The sequence below is a fragment of the Sinocyclocheilus grahami genome, unplaced genomic scaffold (genome assembly GCF_001515645.1).
Source record: "Sinocyclocheilus grahami isolate Dianchi unplaced genomic scaffold, SAMN03320097.WGS_v1.1 scaffold737.1, whole genome shotgun sequence".
Classification (NCBI taxonomy): Eukaryota; Metazoa; Chordata; class Actinopteri; order Cypriniformes; family Cyprinidae; genus Sinocyclocheilus; species Sinocyclocheilus grahami.
In genome coordinates, this window is record NW_015505916.1 from 386,872 (window position 1) to 407,624 (window position 20,753).

Consider the following 20,753-nt stretch of genomic DNA (forward strand, 5'->3'; position numbering starts at 1 on the left):
CTGAGGTGTTTTTATATATATATATATATATATATATATATAAGTATATAATACTATGTCTGTGCCAATAGCCTTGTCCCCCGTTTCCCCTCTTTGTCCCCACTTAGCTTCCTGTCTACATACTGTCCTATCCTAATAAATGCCAAAAAAAATGCCAAGCACAAATATAAAAAAAAAAAATAATAATAAAATTTTGCTATAAAATATATACTTAGAAAAGAAAAAAAAGTCAACCGTCAGAGATTTTGGACTATCGTCTCTATCACGGTTACATGCTCACGTGAATCTATGTGGTCATGAAAACGTTTTGTTTGCATGCATTTTTTTAACATTGCAGTTTTAAAGACAAGTGATTTTAAGCAATTGAAATGCAATCAGCAGTGAAAAAGAACGTCTCGGTTATGTATGTAACCCTCGTTCCCTGAAGGAGGGACCGGAGATGCTACGTATTGACGTCGACCGACGAATTGGAATCTCGCTTAAAGAGACCAATCCACTTTGAGTGTAAACTAAACGAGCCAATGCACATTGGAGATGAGATTGGATAACATTGGGAAAACATACCCATACCACCTGGAACAGGATGTGTTTGCTAAGAAATGGCAGCAGTCTGCCGGGGAAACATGGGCTCTGAGGCTATAACGTGGACTTAACACATATGGGATTCACTTACGTCTCTACATATGGAACCCAGCCCTCTACCGGTTCTCACGGATTCATAGAGTGAGGGCCTGGTGTCGGATGTTCCGCCACGTCTGGCTGCCGAGGGTATGAAGGAGCTCGACAGGGTCTACAGTACGGACACTCTGGAGAAGTTTTAGCAAGCCGACACTAAACCGGGGCCTCTCAGTGCCTCTACCCGTTTGAGGTAAGAACACAGGAGGATCCTGGCTTCACACGAAGGCAATAGAATCTAGCGAACATGTTGGGGGTCGCCAAGCCCGCAGCTCTACAAATATCTGTCAGCGAGGCGCCACGAGCCAGTGCCCAGGAGGATACAACACTTCTAGTAGAGTGAGCTCGCAACCTGAGCGGGCAGGGCACACCCTGTGCCTGATAAGCCAGGGTGTTAGCATTCACTACCCAGTGGGCCATCCTCTGCTTAGAGATGGCCTTCCCCTTCTGCTGGCCTCCATAACAGACAAAGAGCTGGTCTGAGGTCTTAAAGCGTTGTGTCCGGTCTACATACTATGTCAAGGCTTGGACGGGACAAAGCAAAGCTAGGGCTGGGTATGCCTCCTCCGGGGGCAGCGCTTGCAGGTTCACTACCTGATTCCTGAAGGGGGTAGTAGGAACCTTGGGCACATAGCCAGGCCGGGGCCTCATGATTACCTGGGAGTCTGCCGTCCCAATCTCTAGAAACGAATCGTAGACCGAAATGCGTGCAGGTCCCCTACCCTCTTGATGGAGGCCAGTGCAAGCAGGAGCAGAGTTTTCATTGATAGAAACTTCAGCTCAACTGACTACAAAGGCCCAAATGGCCCAAGAGGGTATAGCGTGGGACTGGGGAGGATTTAACCTTCTCGCCCCCCTAAGGAACCTGATGACCAGGTCATGCTTCCCTACCGATTTCCCTTCCACAGTGTCATGGTTAGCAGCAATCGCAGCGACATAGATTTTAAGGGTGGAGGGAGACAGCCTTCAGTCCAACCCTTGCTGCAAAAAAGAAAGCACGACTCTGATTGGGCATCTCCGGGAGTCTTCTCAGCGAGAAGAACACCACTCGACGAACAGATTCCACTTCAAGGCGTAAGCGTGTCTCATAGACAGTGCTCTTGCCGAAGTGGTGTCAACTACCTCCTGGGGTAGGTCACCTAGAACCTCCGCGTCCCATCCAGGGACCAGACATGAAGTTTCCAGAGGTCTGGACGTGGGTGCCACAGAGTGCCCCCTCTCTAAGTCAGTAGATCCTTCCTCAGAGGAATCTGCCAGGGAGGGGCTGTCATGAGGAGCATTAGTTTCGGGAACCAGGTCCGAGTGGACCAATACGGCGACACAAGCAGGACCTGCTCCTCGTCCTCCCTGACCTTGCACAGCGTCTTTGAGAGAAGGCTCACTCTGGATTTTTTTACCATCTGGTGATGGAGTCTCCACTCTCCGGGGAGCGCAGCTCATGACAGCTCATCGGCTGCACGGTTGTGCAGGCCCGGAATGTAAATGGAACAAACCGACCTCAGATGCTTCTGACTCCAGAGGAGGAGGTGGCGGGTGAGTTGTGACAAGCGACGGGAGCAAAGACCACCTTGTTGGTTGATGTACGCAATGGTCTCAGTGTTGTTCGTGCAGACCAGCACGTGCTTGCCTCGTAAGCGCCCTCTGAGATGGTTCAAGGCAAGGCATACACCTAACAACTCTAGGTGGTTGATGTGCCAGTGCAGTTGGGGGCCCGTCCAAACCCCCGACACTGCGTGCCCATTGTACGTGGCCCCACAGCCAGTGGTGGAGGTATCCGTGTAAACCACAGCATGCCCGGAGAAACGCAAGGTGGTGAAGGTTTGGTGGCAGGCCGGTGTGACATGGACCTGGTGAGGTTGCGGTTCGGAGCTCTTTCAGAACTTCCGGATCGTGACCACCCTCGTGCAGGTCCCTCAGTGCTTTAGCCTAAAGAACCTGCAGTAATGCCGTAGCGTGTAAGGCGGAGGCAGCTTCTCCACAGGCCATATAAGCATCGCTGGACAGACCAGACGAGTACCTACACGACCCATGAGGGGAGGCACGGTTTGACCTGCTGGATGGAGGCGGTATCAGGACACAACTGCATCGCAACCTACCGCTCCACCAGGGGTATTCCCGTATACCCCCTAGCTGCACCACCGTCGAGAGTGGTGAGGGAGGAGGAGCTAAAAAAGGTGCCTTCCACGACCTGCTAAGCCTCCTCATGCATCTTTGGGAAGAATGGCACCGGGGCGGGGCACTGAGAACCAGCGCGGGCCACCCTGAAGAAGCAATCGTCCAACCTTGAAGCATAGAGAGCATAGCCGTCATTTCCGGATCCGATTCAGGCATTGCTACAGTCCCAGAGGGCAGCAGCGCTCTGTGTATTTCCTCTCCAGAAAGCTCCGGCTTTGCCTTTGGCAGCTCAACTGGTTGCAGAGTGCAAGAGGAGCGATGGTCCCCCGAGGGTTGGTTCCCTGGAGGGTTTGCCATCACTTATTTAAAAATGTTATATTTTTGTATTATATGAAATTATAATATAATTATACATTTTGAATAACTTTAAATTAAATGTTTATAATTATGTTAATATTTTTTATAATTACAATACAAAATTATTTATGTTTTTTATAATTACAATACAGTATATATTTTAAAATAATTTTATAAAGAATATCTATTATGACTAGGGCTGTCAACGTTAACGCATTAATGCATGCGATTAATTTTACAATCCTTAACGCGTTAAAATAATTTAACGCAATTAATGCAAAATTACTGAAGCACAATTTCTATTCTAACCCTTTAACCAAATTTTGCTTCTCTGCTTGCAATCAAATCATTTTAAGCTGCTAAACTCCGGGAAAGTTTTCAGTCCAATGATCCAGTAAGCGAATGCATTCAAACAATCCGTCCAAAACAGAGCTAATATAAAGGAAACCAGGCTGATTACACGTGAAAACATGAGCTCTGTCATATTCTGTGATTGTCTCTGAAGAGCGCAAACCCTCACACGTCACACTCGCTGTGTGAAGTACAGACTGAACGGATTGTCAACACATCCCATCGCTGTATGGCCAGATGAGACGCAAACTATGTTTTCTCGACTGGATAACCAGTCTCGCTAGTAAAGACGATTGCGGTGGCATACAGGAGTCGTACAGTAAGCACACGTGAGTCCGTTATATTAATGCGTGTATGAGTGCTCTTGACGCACTGATCCCACACTGTATTTATGCACTGGCACAGACATTTCTGTACATTCATGTTGTTTCCACACACATTCACTCTGTGTATTTCCTCTCCAGAAAGCTCCGGCTTTGCCTTTGGCAGCTCAACTGGTTGCAGAGTGCAAGAGGAGCGATGGTCCCCCGAGGGTTGGTTCCCTGGAGGGTTTGCCATCACTGTTACCCTCAGATCACCCGTGCTACTGCCTAGAACTAGATTGAGGCAGAGGCAATGGATCTCCGCCCCTTTTGAGGTAACGAAGCTTGGCCCGCAACTCCGAGATGGTCATCTTCCCACAATGAGAACATGACTCATCCACGAACGCCACCTCAGCGTGCTTAATGCCCAGACACGTGAGGCAGCGATCGTGGCCTTCCAAGTGTCCTTTTTTGTAAAGACATCTAAATTTATCTTGAAAAAGGCTTGCAGAAAATACAGATTTTTGAGAATCACCCTTCAATCTTTTGGTTTACTTTGCTGGATATAGCAAATGATGACAAAATAAACATTTGAAACAAGATAAATGGTCTATGCTTAATTTCATGAAGTGTGCGATTAATCGCGATTAATCACAGAAAAAGGGTGTGATTAATTAGATAAAAAAATTTGTATCGATTGACAGCCCTAATTATGACTAATAAATGTTAATTTGAAACAATGTAAATATATATATATATATATATATATATATATATATATGTGTGTTCAGCGTGCTTAATGCCCAGACACGTGAGGCAGCGATCGTGGCCATCATCCAACACCAGGTCCACATCCAGAAACGCACGGGTGATACGTTGTCTGTAACAAGACACAATGTCATCTTTACAAAGATGCAACTTTGAGTTTGCCAGACGCAACAGCATCTTTAAAAAGACGCAACGTCGAGTTTACCAGATGCAACGTTGTCTTTAAAAAGACGCACTCGTGAATGCTCTTTGAGGGAAAAAGCTCTTTCAGCATGCTGAAGCGCACAGGGGAGATGGCCGCCTGCAACACAAACAGGGGGTAGTGCAGCCTGATGTGTGCAACCCACTCGACACGGAAAACCACCCCCGCTGAAGCGCCGTACCGCCAACACCAAGAGCTCCAAAGAGCGCGCTGACCTCGTTCAGTCTTCTTCTCTCAGTAGAGTAGTCAGGATCAAAATGATGTGACTGCTCAGCTCCGAAGCGAAAAACTGGTATGCGTTGCACAGGCTGTCTTTTTATGCTCACGCTGTTATCAGCAGCAGCTAGATGCAATCATCGCATGCCAATGTGCATTGGCTCGTTTAGTTTACACTCAAAGTGGATTGGTCTCTCGAAGCGAGATCCCAATTCATCGGTCATTAAATATAATTTTAATTCACACTTATATTTTATTATATATATATTACAGAGCTGAATATATACATTTAATATATATATATATATATATATATATATATATACTGTATATAGTAATATATATATATGTGTGTGTGTGTGTGTGTGTGTGTGTTATTTATATGTATTCATTTACTTACTGATTTGTTTATTTTAATTTCCATGCTGTTCCACAAGATTCTATGACCTGAAGTTAATAAAACACACAGTTTGAAAGTCCAATTGTGCTCATGTTCACCTCATGGTGTGGAAAATGAGCCGTGCTGCTACCAAACCCAGTATAATGTATGCCGGCAAGATGTCCATATTTCACATTATAGTGCACAAACTGTTTTATCTTGTAGCAAAAGCCCTGCAGATAAGCTGTTCACCGATTTCAGCACTCCACCAACCTCCATTCCATCTGTCTGCTCTATTAGAGCTTCTGACCAGTGAACACACAAACAAACATGCACATGCATTCATATGCACTCCCACACACCTTTAACAGGGGGGAGGGAAGCAGACGTGCACGCATAGTCTGTCTGTGCCACACACCCGTTAAACCTCAGAGGAGAAAGAAATGGATCCAGTGAGGTGGGTGACACTCACCAGACACTCCACCATATGTGGTGCACTTTCCTTGGCCGATGCCAGGCCAGGGAGAGCCGTCTGCCTTGAGTCCCATCAGCCCCGAAACCGTGTTGGTGGCTGTGACGCCATCTGCTCCACCTGTGCCAAAAGGGAAGAGACATTAGGCATGGGGATGGGCGAGAGAGGGAGGCCAAATTCCTAAAAAAATCTGGAGCTCAAAACCTGCGGGTCTGTTTTAAACTCGTACAGGAGACGTCAGGCTGTTAGTGGAGGTCGTGAGGGGAAATGTGTTTCTAGGGCAGATCTAATGTCTGGATTGGGAAACTGTTTTATAGAGGACATGTTCTACACTTCTGTTTTTCCCCCTGAAGTCCATTTATAACATTAGTCAAGGATTCTTGCAACAAAAATGTGTCATTTAGTTTGAAATGACCATTTTCCACCATTCTCTGACCTTTAGAATTAAACAGGCTGTTTTTGCAACTGTACCTTTAAGACTTCTATATATAAATCAAATGCTATAAAGTCAAACGTTTGTAATATTTTTTTTATGTTTTTGAAAGAAGACCATTGATTTGATCAACAATACAATAAAACAGTAATACTGTAAAATATTACAATTTACAAGAACGTTCAGAAATCATTCTAATATGTTTTTTGAAACTCAGTTTTAATTTGAGTATTTAGTATTTAACTTCAGTATTAATTATAATCGGTGTTTACTTATTAATATTTGCTCAATAATAGTTCAAATTTATCAATGTTGAAAACAGTTTTTGCTAATATTTAATATTTTTGTGGAAACTGAGATACATTTTTCCCTTAGAATTCAAAGTTCAAAAGAACAGCATTTTAAAGAACATGTTATTTTTTTAAATAAAATATTTTGTAACATTATAAATGTCTATGTGATAAATTTAATGTATCCACAAAAACAAAAACAAACACAAACAAAAATGCTCACTTAACCTCAAACCTACTGGTTTCCACAAACAAAATATTAAGCTACAAAAACAGTTTTCAATATTGATAATAATAATAAGAGAATGTTTCTTGAGCAGCAAATCATAATATTAGAATGATTTCTGATAGATCATGTGACAATAAAGACTGCTGAAAAGTCAGTTTTGCCATCACAGATATAAAATACATTTTAAAATATATTAAAATAAATACAGTTCATTTAAACTGTAACAATATTTTACATTATTCTGTTTTTCCTGTATTTTTGAAAAAATAAAAGGCTTAGTGTGCAGAGACTTATTTCAAAAACCATTAAAAAAAATCTTAATTATTCCAAACTTCTGGCAAAGAACGGGATCCGAACAGCCTTCCAAACACACCGACAGATGTTTCCGCACCAGCTCTGGATCCTGGACAAATGGGTGATGAAAGCAACAAACAATCTTAAACAACGACAAAAGAGGCATGAGAAAACAAAAGAGCAGAACTTCAATGAATCGTACCCTTCTATTATGGCTTATAAGCTACTTATTATTGACTACTTTTACGTTTTTTTGCATACTTTGTTGAATCTTGAAAGCTCTAGTCACCATTCACTGTAGTTAAAGTCTTGAGAAGTTCTTCAGAAACTCGTTAGGTGTAGAATGAGGGCAGGGAAATGATGAGATTTCACAAATTTGAGTGAACTATTCCTTTAAATATTAGCAGACTGTTAGACCCGAGTGTGTGTGTGTGTGTGTGTGTGTGTGTGTGTGTGCGCGTGCACGAAAGAGACAGAATGAGCGAGTGATAGATGTAGAGGGGAGCCTGTAGTCACTGGTGTGAGGGAGAGAGGGATCATAACAGTGTGAACTGCTGTTCCAGGAGGATTCATGCTTTATTAAGCTGCCCTGGTCTGTCAGTCTGTGCTGTTTAGAGAGAGAGAGAGAGAGAGAGAGAGAGAGAGAGAGAGAGAGAGAGAGAATGAAGGGGCTTTGGTATTTGTGAATCTGAGAATCTGAGATGCATTTGTCTTTTATAGGCCCGCTGGTTTGTGTGTCTGTGTTGTTTGGAGAGAGAGAGAGAGAGAGAGAGAGAGAGAGAGAGAGAGAGAGAGAGAGAGAGAATGAAGGGGCTTTGGTATTTGTGAATCTGAGAGAAAAGATTGCATTTGTCTCTCTAACTCTTTTTAGTAAAGTAAAATCACAACTGCAACTTAGACAATGTTTAAAAATCAAAGCATTCATGATGATATGTGACCCTGGACCACAAAATCAGGCATAAGGGTCATTTTTTTATTGAGAAGTTCTGAAAGCTGAATAAATAAGCTTTCCATTGATGTATGGTTTGTTAGGATCGGACAATATTTGGTCAAGATACAACTACTTGAAAATCTTGAATCTGAGGGTGCAAAAAAATCAAAATATTGAGAAAATCGTCTTTAAAGTTGTCCAAATTAAGTCCTTAGGAATGCATATTACTAATCAAAAATGAAGTTATGATATATTTACGGTAGGAAATTTACAAAATATCTTAATGGAACATGATCTTTACTTAATATCCTAATGATTTTTGGCATAAAATAAAAATCAATAATTTTGACCCATACAATGTATTGTTGGCTATTGCTACAAATATAACAGCGCTGCTTAAGACTGGTTTTGTGGTCCAGGGTCACATATGAGAATTCACTGGACTATTTCCTGTAACACCTGTCTGTATAAAGCTAGATCATAAAAGATTCAAATTTCAATCACACAGTATGGTACAAAAGTCTGAGAACTGCTTTTGTACCATAGTGATTAAAAAAAAAAAAAAAAGTAAAAAAAAAAATAGAAAGAACACCATTTTTTAAAAATATAGAAATCTTTTATAACATTATAAATGTCCTTACTGTCATTTTAGATCAATTTAATGTATTTTTAATAAATAAAAGTATTATTAAATTGTTTCAAAAATAAACAAAACCCCTATATTTCTATTAAATTATATAAAACATATTTAATTACATATTTAAAATTACATTTATTTATTTATATTAAATAAAGAAAAGAGATGACAAATACAATTATTATATTATATTATATTTTAACTAATATTATAGAACTGTTTTTATTCTTTGTCATGTTTCTTCTTTGCATCCACTATCTTCATGCTACCGTTTGTCAACCATTGCATTTGGCCCCTTTCCTCCAGGCCTCAAATAAAGACGCACAACCGCATTAAACCCTTTATAACCCTACGAAGTAAAACAGACCTGGTTTATTTCAAGCAACGAAGCCTGATGTCAGATCAGTCGGGATGCTTTAAAATACTGTCCAGCCTCAGTTCCCTTTCTCATCCCTGTCCTTCTCAGTCTCTCTTTTCTTTCACAGGAAATAGGTCTCTGTTTTGACATATTCAATAACGGCTGGCATATCTTCCCTTGAGCAATGGGTCTGTCCGTCTCTATAAAGAAGTGTGATGTACAAGCTGTATGTGCAAAGCCGAGTTCTAAGGTCACTCCCTGCACAGGAAAAGGTTAGCATTTGATTTTTAAAACCATTAGCCAGAATTGATTTGTAAGAATACAGAAGCCCACAGAAAAACACATCTACTCCTGACTATTTCCTTTCCATTTCTAAGGCATGCTGAGTGATTCAGCGCAGCACAAAAACGAAGAGCAAAAAAAACGCTGCTGTGGGATCTGCTGCGTCCTTGGGTGTGTATTTTACCTGAGATACACATGAAGTTAGGTTATATTTGCACCCAAAAGAATTCAAAATGCTTTCGAAAGGCACTGAAAGAGAAGGAACAGGAAAGGTTACGCCATTTAAGATGATAAACTCATTCCCAGATTTTTTTTTTTTAGAAAAATATTGGATTTATTGACTCGACCCAGCAGTGAACACCATCCACGGCAATTTGTCCTGATTTATTCAAGACTTAAACAGGGTATAAACAAGGCTGGAGTGTTAGGTTCAACCTGTCCACTCCGAGCCGTCTGCCAGAGCGGGAGAGGCAATACCTGGGCACCCGTGAGATGTTTGATAGCGCTGGCGGTGTTGCTGGAGAGATTCATTGGTTGATATAGCGAATCCTGAACTCCAGGCTAAAAAAAGCGGTAAGAACAAAAGTGTCAAGACAACACAGCAAAGAGAAAAATAGAGACAGACAGACAGATACTGGCGAAAAAAATGTTACTTGATCAAAAACTTGTAGGAAACATAAGGGTAACAAGCTTGTCTGTATTCTGGGTTCTGCAATTGGTCATCAACTCTTTTTCACATTTTAATCACCCTTTTGCCTTCACTAGTGCATTTAAATGGTCCTGAAGTACAAATACTTAATGTTTTGTTAAATTCCCAAAAGCATTTCATATACAAAACCAACAACTATTACAATTTCTTATTGATGCAAACAGTATGCATTCTTACTAATCAAACAACCAACCAAACAATTTGTACTTTGTACTGTCATCATTCTTAATGATATCAAATATAAAAAAAAAAAATCGTACATATACTAACAGAATGTATTCCTGCTAATAACGAATGAGTTTACACTAATTTGGACTTAAAACGTTGACAATCACGCATTTGTTGTATTTAAATAAATACTGGTATGCTGTTCATATTTGGAATAATATAAAAAAAGTATGACTGTCAACATTTTTTAAATTGCGTACTGCATGCATTTGCACTTATTAAAATGTGTAATTGCAAACATTCTTACAACGGCAACTGTAAGTATTTATATTAGCAATAAATGTCTATATTGTCACACATTTTGAAATGTACATAAATTCCATTATGTCAGCATTTTTACTAAATCTATCAGCATGTATTTGTATAAATAGGAAACAAAAAATATTTGTCAACATTCTTACAAATACAACCAGCAAATAGCAATATTAATATGTAATAAATGTGTAATTGTCAACTTTTTTTTTTTTTACAAGTGTTCACAAAGGCTGCATTCATTTAATCAAAAATATAGTAAAACATTAATATTATGAAATATTATTAACTGTTTTCCATTTTAATATATTTAAAAATGTTATTTATTTATTATTTACTTGTTTAACTCAGGAATAATTCTAAGAGCCAGATTTGCTAAACAGCGCAAATTAGCGCAAGGGAGCAATTCCAAAACGGCGCCGATGGGTGTGGATATTTCTGCGGGTGATTTACTGACATTGCGTAAATTAAAGAATACAGACGCAACATATCATTTACATATCGACCAATGCAATATACCAAAAGCAGCGCAAATTAACGTAGTTGCTAATAAGCAGAGCCGATGCTTATCAGGTGCAGGTGATCTACTTACGACACAGGTACAAAAGAGTTTAAGACATGCTTTTTGGGTGTTAAATAATGGAGCAAATACTAGCAATTTCGCAAACGATAGTAAATCGCGTTGCGGGATTTATTTTAATACACTCCTCCTATACATTTTGCATCTGAAAGGGAAACTCCTACAAATTCATATACAATATGGTCAGGCGCAAAAATAATTGTGTCTACACCTTTTCAGTGCTAATTCTTCACTGCGCGTCTTTAGTAAATCCTTACTGTACTATTTTAATGGCAAAAGACGGTTTGCGCTGGTGCAAACTGTTAGTAAATCTGGCCCCAATAATCTAATTTGGTACTCAAGAAACATTTCTGTGATACTGTGATACATTTTATTATTTTATTTTTTTTTGGATGAATATAAAGTTTAAAAAATTTAAAAGCATTTCTTTAAAACAGAAATCTTTTGTAACATTATAAACATCTTTTCTGTCACTTTTGATCTATTTAATGTATCCTTGCTGACTAAAACTATGAATTTCTTACTAGTCTACTGATCACAAACCTTTGAACGGTCATGTATTTAAACTGATATTAAAAATGCACGATTGTCAATGTTCTTATAAATATTCACATTTTCTTTAATACAAATTCAGAGCTGCCTGCCAGCACTGAAGGCTGAGTGAGTGGCGTCCGCCTGGTCGAGCCGCAACCGAGCCCTGCGTCCTGAGGGAACGTTTTTTTCTACAAGTCGAACGTTGGTAGCATTTGAAGAATACAACAACAACAGACTTACAGGAAGCAGGAAAGGCCTTCCTCCCAAAGGGTCATGGGAAATTGCATTACGCCTGCCTCAGTACGAGGCACAGGGGTCGTGGCCCGCAGCCAGACACCAGCCACCAAACAGATGCTGCCTGTAAGAACTCTGCTCTCGCACCGGGGACCGCTGCTCCCTCCAAGGGCTTCCCGTGACAGCTTATTACAGGCCAGATGGGGGTGAGAGCTGCTGTCTGTGGGCCAGGGAGTCTGGAGCAGGTACGCTTTTTCCCTCTAAGCAGTTTGCTGTACACGGTATTACACGCTTTGATGGAGAGAGAGCGCAGCTGTGTAGCTGGTCTGCTTTCGGGAATGAGTCTATGACCCGTCGTCACCCGGTTTCACATGGAGAACTGCTTTCCGTGGGCCTGGAAGTGCAGCGGACCTACTGCAGCAATCATGAGTGCTTTAAAAAGGCGGCATGCCTTGCAGATGGAGAGCTTTAAGAACCACTGAACCACTCGTGAGCTGCAGTGAATTGCACGGTGACTCCGGCAGCAGTGATTTGGCAGGTGGTCGCATGGTTAAGGGTTGGGGGGAGGCCTTGTTTGAAATTAAAGGAGGGGGCACGCTGGATTCTTTATATTTTTTTCCGTGCCGTCACTGCAGGTCAGGTTAAGCAGGGAACCGGAGCACTTTTGCAACTGGAAGAGAAAAAAAGAGAGAGATGAAAAGCGTCCCGAAGCCCCCTCAGGCTGTGAGAAGAGGGGCGAAGGGGAACGCTGGGAGGAATGCAGGAATAATAGCAGCTTTACACCTGAAATTTAAATTTTACAGGGCAAGGTCATGGAAGGTGGACACTCTCGTTAAGGGCTGCCGGGTCTCGCAGGAGGCATGATGGAAGTCGGGTGTCATTCGGCCCTGTTTGGTAGGCTCAAAATAGCTCTGGGAACGAGAGCCGGTTTTAATTTGTGAAACTGGGGAACTGTGTTGAAGGCAGAAGGTGAAAAAAAGATGAGATCCCGAAGGATGCTGAGTCAAACCTGAGTGAGAACTCTGTGACCGCTGAGATCTTTCCCTCACACTTCTTTTCCTGTGATTACAAATTGCAAAAAATGTATTGTGCCCACCGAATTACTAAAATATTTGCAAGATGAGATGAAAAATATGCATTGTGACAATGAACAATTTTAATTAAAACAGAATGTTGATGAAAATATGAATGTGAATGTGCTAACAATGTTTTTAAAAATGCATATCTAGAAGAATATGATTGTTTCAAATAATCAAATAATAATCAATATTTTCAAATATTAACCCGCTAGATTTGCATGAGCTGAACTGTTAAAATGAACCGCTTTGTTAATGGGTTTATTAGCTCATCCAAACACATCCTATACACTAAAATAGTAAAAATAATTTAAAATAAAATGAATTAATGACATGGCAAAATTACATAGCCCCACACATGCATACGAGAGAGACAGAAAAAAAAACAAGATTAATTAAGCATTCTTTTGTACAAATTAATAATTTGTTTCATCATTTTAGAAAAATGTGTGTCTTTCGCACACCTTATTAATTAGTTCCCTCATTTAAAAAAAAAATTGTGGCCATGTTTAAATATTTAACTAATTTAAAAAGTTAAATCAAGGCCATGAATTAGTTAGTCATACAAACGGATTCTTATTTCCTGGCCACGTTATTGTTTTTTGCCCTGCACAAAATAATGATGAACTTTAAATTATGAACTTTAAAAGACAAAAACTATGTTGCTTTTTGAATTCCATTTGCTGTTTAACTTTTATAAAGACATTAAATAAAGTTATTAAATGTATTAGTTGCATTAAATAATGCCTTTAAAAATTATTTTGCAAAAAAACGTAATCTGTGATGACTCTAAAAACAACAAAAAAATTGTGTTTTGTGCTCAAAATAAAGACAATAACTTCATTTAATGCTCACGACACTATTTCAGAGCATTCAGTAAATGCTAAACCAGTTTATGAACAAAACATTTTTTTGTTGCAGAAATACTGTGCAACTGCTTTGTGAATTTGCCCCTTAATGTTTAAAGCATTAATCAACAGTAAACAGGAATTACCAGCATTAATGTTTAACATATGTAAACAAAAACATCTCTAATCTGCTGCAAGTTAAATGTTAAACAGCTTTGAGAAAATAGGGACCATTTCATAGCAAAATAAACCGAAATGAGAGCAATCGAGAGAGAATATTAACATCCCATTAAAATCAAATTGCATCTCTTTTCATGCAGTCAGAAACAATGCTGAATTAATGTTTTTCCCCCTTCTTTTCCACAGGCAAGGAGAGTAGACGAGGTGCCAAACGGAGTGATTAAATGATATTGCGTCTCTTTAGTTCTCTTGGCAGATACCTGCCCTCGGGCTTTGATTAGCTCTTTGTCTTACAGCGGAAAATCTACAGCAAACGGAATGGATATGACTGCAAATTTACAGCCACGTTAGAAGGAAATAACTCTGTCTTTGATCGGATGGAAAAGCTGGCTTATTTCCTGTGGTATAACACATAGTCAGGTGAACAGAATGAAGAGGTGTGTGTTTATTCAGGCCTGATACGGGCAAAGAGAAACGGTAATGCGCGAGGTCACATACATCACCTCTGGGCTTAATTCATGTGACAGACCTTCACAGCCAGATCGTGTGCAACGACTTTGATGAGAAAACATCAAGTCGGTGCGCCAAACCCAAAGGAAAAAAACACAGCGTGATCATGTTCAGCCAGAATGTACTGAAAGTACTACAGAAAGTATATTACGAAATAGTCAATGATGGTTTAAGCTGTTCTTGGCTGATTTGAGAACCTAAAAGTTAGCATATATGAGGAATAGTTCAACCAAAAATAAAATCATTTACTCTCTCTCGTGTCATTCGAAAACCTACAGTTTTTCTTTCTTCTGGACAGACATCAAATTTTTATGATGTTATTTTCTTCGCCATTTATCTTTTATCGCTCTTTCTTTTCCTCGAGAGACTGTTTGTGTTCGGCGAAAATTGTTGTTTGTCTAAACGACGGGACATTTCTCATCCGTTAGATTTTCTCACGCGCCTGCACCGCGCTTGAACCCCGGACCAGCGAGTTCGACTGAGATTATTTTCGTCTTTTCCTTTTTCATTCGATATTGTTTATGAGGAGTGTAAGTTATTTTTACTCATACAGCAGCCGCGACTGCAGCGGAGGAGAGACGATGGTGGTGCTAATATGGTGAGTGCAATAATTTAACGACCACGCTTAATAGACATGACTGTTTTTTGAAAGAGTAAGTTTAAATTAATTAACGGTATAAATACAAAAACGGATGAATATACTTCTGTTTAGGTTCAGAGCCCTCTTAATGACTATCTTGTTTTGGAAGGAAGAAGAAATGGAAGAGATGCTTTGGAAGTGTAAGTATGGCCCTCACAGCTAATGTTATAGAAACATTATCCCCCGGATTCACAGGCCAGTCTCAGACTAAAATGCATGTTCAAGCTGTCTTAACTGAAAATATCTTGTACTGACACATCTTAAAATATGTCAGTGCCATTGTCGTGTCTCAAGATGCACACCAGTAAAGTTTTTAAGGCATTTTTATAAAAGTTATTTAAATATTCTAATTCAACCAAGGCCTAGTGCTGGCTTAAGCTAAGCCCTGTCTGTGAAACCCTGTCTCTATGTTCAAACATGGAAGTTATACAAGAACGAAACAATGTCGTTGTTCACATCAGGCATGCACATACATTTAAATGACTTTATGCACTAAAATGTTTATGCCACCTCACAGCAAAACTCCAGAGCAGCAGTATGTCATGTGGGTTAACTGAGACCTGTTCTTTGCCATAATTACAAGATTCCAACTTGGAAAAAGAATTCATGTCCTTGTAGAGCTCATAATTACCATCTGTAATCTGGGAATTTTCTGAGAGCTTCTACTTGTACCATGTGACCACTGTACCTGACTGCTGCAGATTAATTTAGGCATTGATAGTGTTGCCATAGAAACGCACAGTTCCCAGTCCAAGGACATGAACAGCTCTATGTAAAACATGGTGTGAATGCAGCATATGAGCTTGAGTATTTGACAACAACATTATCTAACTGACTTGATAATGTCTTTATCGATCTGTTTCTTCCTCTGTTAGGATGCAGCTGACAAGACAGACTCCAGTAAGAATCCTCAGTGTTGAGCAATCAAGTCCACGTCTAACCCATCTAGAGTGGGAATCATTTTGGAAGAAAACTTTGTAATGGATGAACCGACCGATCTCAGGCCTTCTATGTCCATTTTTTCAGACTGATTTATGCTCTGCACCTGGACTAGGTGTATGAAAAGCACTTTATATTTTATGCAGCAGGTAATGCTCAACCTCGGAAAAGGTGAGTTAGCACCTAAAATTCAGTACTGACAATATTGTGAACTCAGAGTGGAATAAAACCATATAGTTTTGATGCCGTTTGTTGTGATTCTGAGATAAACTGTTTTATGTTAGTTTGTTAAACTAGTTTTTTCATGTTTTATGGGGAAATGTTTTTTTTAGATAAAAAAATTATGTTTTGTTGTGTTTTTAAATTAACATTTGGAAGTGAATTAAAATAAATGCATGAGTGTTCCTTTATTTGTTAGCTTTTTTCTTAATTTTCTAGTTTAACCAATTGGAAAAATAAAACAGCTGATATAGATTTAACTTGGAAATTGTTTTCAGTGTAGCTCAAATGTTGCTCAGTTCTTCATACACAAATCATATTGTTTCTTGAATGAAACACAAGTTTTTTTTTCAGCATTTTTCCCCAATTCATATTCACATTCCACAAAACATCTAATTTTGTGTTCCACAGGTAAAAAAATAGCAGAATTTGCATTTTTCCTTTCAAATGCGGTGGTCAAAATGATTATAGGATCCATTTAACCAGTATAAAGTATGTTTTGGGAAGCTTAATGCTAGTTTTGGTGGTTATTAACTATTAAAGAGATATTTCACCCTAAAATGAAAATTCTGTCATTAATTATTCACCCTCATGTTATTCCAAACCCGTAAGACCTTCGTTCATCATCGGAACACAAATTAAGATATTTTTGATGAAATCCAAGAGCTTTCTGACCCTGCATTGACAGCAATGCAACTGATACATTCAAGGTCCAGAAAGGTCATAAGGACATCGTTAAAAAAGTCCATGTGACATCAGTGGTTCAACCGTAATATTATTAAGCTATGAGAAAACGTTTTGATGAGTAATTAATGATAGAATTTACATTTTTGGGTGAATTAACCCTTTAACTACCAGTGGCTTAATCAAGTAACAGAGCAAAAATGCCCCAAAAAAAACAGTCTATATTCAAATTTAAGCTGGTCTTAACTGGTCTAAGCTGTTTATTTTTCAGCAAAGATGGCGGAAAATCTAAATGAAAAAGCTTTCATGTTATTTTATGCAGCAGGTAATGCTCAACCTCGGAAAAGGTGAGTTAGCACCTAAAATTCAGTACTGACAATATTGTGAACTCAGAGTGGAATAAAACCATATAGTTTTGATGCCGTTTGTTGTGATTCTGAGATAAACTGTTTTATGTTAGTTTGTTAAACTAGTTTTTTCATGTTTTATGGGGAAATGTTTTTTTTAGATAAAAAAAATATGTTTTGTTGTGTTTTTAAATTAACATTTGGAAGTGAATTAAAATAAATGCATGAGTGTTCCTTTATTTGTTAGCTTTTTTCTTAATTTTCTAGTTTAACCAATTGGAAAAATAAAACAGCTGATATAGATTTAACTTGGAAATTGTTTTCAGTGTAGCTCAAATGTTGCTCAGTTCTTCACACACAAATCATATTTCTTGAATGAAACACAAGTTTTTTTTTCAGCATTTTTCCCCAATTCATATTCACATTCCACAAAACATCTAATTTTGTGTTCCACAGGTAAAAAAATAGCAGAATTTGCATTTTTCCTTTCAAATGCGGTGGTCAAAATGATTATAGGATCCATTTAACCAGTATAAAGTATGTTTTGGGAAGCTTAATGCTAGTTTTGGTGGTTATTAACTATTAAAGAGATATTTCACCCTAAAATGAAAATTCTGTCATTAATTATTCACCCTCATGTTATTCCAAACCCGTAAGACCTTCGTTCATCATCGGAACACAAATTAAGATATTTTTGATGAAATCCAAGAGCTTTCTGACCCTGCATTGACAGCAATGCAACTGATACATTCAAGGTCCAGAAAGGTCATAAGGACATCGTTAAAAAAGTCCATGTGACATCAGTGGTTCAACCGTAATATTATTAAGCTATGAGAAAACGTTTTGATGAGTAATTAATGATAGAATTTACATTTTTGGGTGAATTAACCCTTTAACTACCAGTGGCTTAATCAAGTAACAGAGCAAAAATGCCCCAAAAAAAACAGTCTATATTCAAATTTAAGCTGGTCTTAACTGGTCTAAGCTGTTTATTTTTCAGCAAAGATGGCGGAAAATCTAAATGAAAAAGCTTTCATGTTACATTCTTGACCGTGACAGGTACTGTTTCAGGCTTTTAGGCTTTAGAGACTCAAAACATGTCTTGTAAAAACAGAGCAGTAACCAGATATTTTCATTCTTTTAACAGCATTTTATACTGTTTTACAACTACACATCAGAAATCCAAACAAAGATTATGATATCAGAGAATAAAGTCCTCTAAGGTGCAGAGATGCTATGTTTTCCTATCAAGCACATCAGTTGACAGGATGTTATTCTGCTTTTCACAGTTGCTGAGGGTGTAACCATAAGCAAAGATGCTGTTTTTTCTCTGTAATACGCACCATGCCCTGGTGTGAAACCCCAAAAATGACAACAACAACAACAACAAAAAATCCCCACTTTAATCTCAATGGGCCAAAAACACGAACACTGCTTTTGATATTGGAGTTATGCGTTTGAATGAAAATTGTTTACGAACCACAAAAGGGATTATTCGTGGATTATTAAATTCGGCTAATTCTGTGTTGTGATGGAAAAGTGTTATTAAAACGCTTTGACAGAATCAGTGTTATGGTAAAGTGGAGAGGCACTAATGCAGGTTCGGCAAAGTTGACAGCGTCTCATCAGCCATTCATAAGTGCTGAAATGCGCTCTGATTCGGAACGGTACGCATAGGAACGCACATGAATCTATACCTTATTAAAGAAGCAATATCAAAATCTGTATCACTGCAAAATCCATGAAGACAAGCCTTTTTTATGTGCTTGTACTACAAGATATTTATAGAACTGTACGTTGACCAGTGCAGGTCTTATTTTGTGGGTTTGGACCAGCATACACACCGAAACGAAAGCCTAAACTGATATTTAGGCACATCAGATTCATGCCCATATCAATATAATAGTTGAACTCAAGCTCAAACAAGCTTCCAATCCAATCCAAATCCCAATTGAGTTCCAAAACCCAGCAAACTTCATTTCAACAGAAATCTAAATTAGCATTATAAACATCACATGACCAATAAGTGACTTTTAAGTAACCAATCTCGAGCACACTACATAGGCATAAACTCAAACACACTGGGGAAAAACAAGTGCAAAAATGATTTTCACTTACAAATTACTAGTAAATTTGACAAACAACTACAAAAAGTGGAGAGTAACAAGCTGAATTAAATGTGGAATCTTGAAGTAGAAAAACTAAAATAGCATTTTCTTGTAAAATGTACTCCAAAAGTTTTTGTTTTATTTACAACTAAAAAAAAAATATTTCTTTACGTTATATACAAACATGCAGGAGCCTCGCAGAGATTAAACTTTACTCTTAAAAATACATGGTACACAAACATGTTGGGTGAAATTATTCATTTTAATTTACACTTAACGATACGTTTACTTAAGATTTTGGCCTAATTTGATCTAATTTGCACCAAGCTCAGTGAAAAAAATGAATGCAAGATGGTGGATGAAGCAAACTGGAAAAAGAGAGTTTCTATGAGTTTCAAGTAGCTCTATTCTTCTTGTTTTCTAGTAAATTTTTAAAAATGCATATGAATTTACTTGAGAAGTAACACTGCATAAGATTCAGTTGTTTTAAGTATAAACAGATAAAAAACAATGTGGAAAAAGTTGTCATTGTATTAAGACAAATATTCATATTTTATGCAGTCTTCTCAAGTAAATTCATTTTTAGATATTTTTACTGTAAAAAAGATAGCCTTAAAATGCTCACTAGGTTTTGGAACAGAGCATGTGTTTACTGTCAGATCCACAGTATGGCTCTACTCGATCCATAAAATAAAACACAAAAAGCACAAAACTGTGAGTGCCACATCTTTCCCAGCAGGCCTCATGCTCATGGTCTCCTAACACGTTTTTTCTCCCTGCTGAGTGACAGCAGACTACAAATACCTCAGGGTACCAAACATCATCTGGCATAATAATCAACAATTATAGACAGAAAAAAAATCCACACAAACAAACAGTTCATACAAAGACGTTGCCATGTTTTAGGGCATGTATAATGCTAAATAACATTATTTGTAGGCATGGTACATGATGTATCTCTTCGTACCACCACAGTTAATATAATTCCTTGATTTTCACTCACCTGATTTTCTGACAAACAAATATGCCTTTAGGTTTTTAACAAAATAAGACCCTAAAAAGCATTTGCGGTGACTGCTGTAGCTCACAGCCGACAGTGTCTCTGCATGGTGACTGTGTGCCGTAGGTGTTGAATGTTGGATTTACCTGCCCACAGGCGAGCCCCATTCCCCTCTCCCCCATTCCATGAGGACATGATAGATTCAGCTCCAGGGCATCAGCGCCAGACTCCTGTGAGATGGATGCAAGAAGCCTCAGATTATTTAAAAATAAATTCAATGCATTTTTCAGTTTTGAATCACAATCAAGTTATGTACGTTCATATGCAACCCTCACACATGCCACATACACATACAATACATGGGGGGGGGGGGG

General features: G+C 38.7%; 1 pseudogene; it reads right to left on the reverse strand.

Annotated features, from left to right (window-relative positions):
* Positions 1–20,753, reverse strand: part of LOC107560643 (dihydropyrimidine dehydrogenase [NADP(+)]-like) — a 207,859-nt pseudogene that overhangs the window by 50,716 nt on the left and 136,390 nt on the right.